Source organism: Cervus elaphus, chromosome X (genome assembly GCF_910594005.1).
Source record: "Cervus elaphus chromosome X, mCerEla1.1, whole genome shotgun sequence".
NCBI lineage: Eukaryota > Metazoa > Chordata > Mammalia > Artiodactyla > Cervidae > Cervus > Cervus elaphus.
Window position 1 is genome coordinate 112,683,828 of NC_057848.1, and position 2,063 is coordinate 112,685,890.

A 2,063-nucleotide genomic window follows, 5' to 3' on the forward strand; every position below is an offset into this window, starting at 1 on the left:
TGAGAAGATGGCATTTTGAGCTGAGTCTTAAAAATGGCTCATATTTGCTCAACATCGCTCATTAGAGAAATGCAAATCAAACCGACAATGAGATATCACCTCACACCAGTCAGAATGGCCATCATCAAAAAGTCTGCAAACAATAAATGCTGCAGAGGGTGTCGAGAAAAGGGAATGCTCTTGCACTGTTAGTGGGAATGTAAATCAATACAGCCGCTATGGAAGACGGTATGGAGATTCCTTAAAAAACTAGGAATAAAACCACCATATGGTGCTTGCTTTGGCAGCACATATACTAAAATTGGAACGACACAGAGAAGATTAGCATGGCCCCTGCGCAAGGATGACATGCAAATTCGTGAAGCGTTCCATATTTTTAAGAGACACGTGCACCCCAATGTTCATCACAGCACTGTTTATAATAGCCAGGACATGGAAGCAACCTAGATGCCCATCAGCAGATGAATGGATAAGGAAGCTGTGGTACATATACACCATGGAATATTACTCAGCCATTAAAAAGAATTCATTTGAATCAGTTCTAATGAGATGGGTGAAACTGGAGCCCATTATACAGAGTGAAGTAAGCCAGAAAGATAAAGACCATTACAGTATACTAACACATATATATGGAATTTAGGAAGATGGTAACGATAACCCTATATGCAAAACAGAAAAAGAGACACAGATGTACAGAACAGACTTGTGGACTCTGTGGGAGAAGGTGAGGGTGGGATGTTTGGAGAGAACAGCATCGAAACGTGTATATTATCTAGGGTGAAACAGATCACCAGCCGAGGTTGGATGCATGAGACAAGTGCTCGGGCCTGGTGCACTGGGAAGACCCAGAGGGATAGGGTAGAGAGGGAGGTGGGAGGGGGGATCGGGATGGGGAATACATGTAAATCCATGGCTGATTCATGTCAACATATGACAAAAACCACTACAATGTTGTAAAGTAATTAGCCTCCAACTAATAAAAATAAATGGAAAAAAATAAATAAAACAAAAAAACAAACAACAACAACAAAAAACACCATATGACCCAGCAATTCCACTCATAGGCATATACCCTGAGGAAACCAAAATTGAAAAAGCCATATGTATCTCAATGTTCATTGCAGCACTATTTACAATAGCTAGAACATGGAAGCAATGTAGATGTCCATTGACAGATGAATGGATAAAGAAATTATGGTACATATACACAATGGAATATTACTCAGCCATAAAAAGGAATGCACTTGAGTCAGTTCTGATGAGGTGGATGAACCTAGAACCTATTATACAGAGTGAAGTGAGTCAGAAAGAGAAATATAAATATCATACTCTAACACACATATACAGAATCTAGAAAAATAGTACTGAAGAATTTACTCACAGGGCAGCAGTGAAGAAACAGACATAGAGAATAGACTTATGGACATGGGGAGAGGGGAGGAGAGAGTGAGATGTATGCAAAGAGTAACATGGAAACTTACATTACCATATGTAAAATAGATAGCCACCGAGAATTTGCTGTATGGCTCAGGAAACTCAGACAGGGGCTCTATATAATCTAGAGGGGTGGGATGGGGAGGGAGATGGGAGGGAAGTTCAAAAGGGACGGGATATTTGTATACCTATGGCTGATTCATGTACAGGTTTGACAGAAAACCGCAAAATTCTGTAAAGTAATTATCCTTCAATAAAAAACAAATAAAAAGAAAAAAAAAGGCTCATATTTAAACTCTGAGTACTAGAAGAAGGACATCACAAGGAATTTTTCCTTTTTAATAAACTGCATAAGAATCAGGACTGGACCACATGTTAAAACCAGATTGTAGAGAGCCTCAAATTCATTCATTCACTCGTTACTTGTTAAGTACAAACTATATACTGGGGCCTTTCCCAGGTACTGTGAACACAGAAGTGAATGAAAAATGAAACTGTTAGTCACTCAGTCATGTCTGACTCTGCAACCCCATGGACTGTAGCCCTCCAGGCTTCTCTATCCATGGGGTTCTCCAGGCAAGAATACTGGAGTGGGTGGCCATTTCCCTCTCTAGGGGATGCTCCTGACC

The 2,063-nt window shown here is 40.2% G+C and overlaps 1 non-coding gene across 1 annotated transcript; it reads left to right on the top strand.

The window, feature by feature from the left end:
- Window positions 1–271: 271 nt before the first annotated feature.
- On the top strand, window positions 272–378 carry LOC122690957. Its single transcript, XR_006340210.1, has one exon. It is a non-coding gene; the product is annotated as a U6 spliceosomal RNA (small nuclear RNA).
- The last annotated feature ends 1,685 nt before the right edge of the window (window positions 379–2,063 follow it).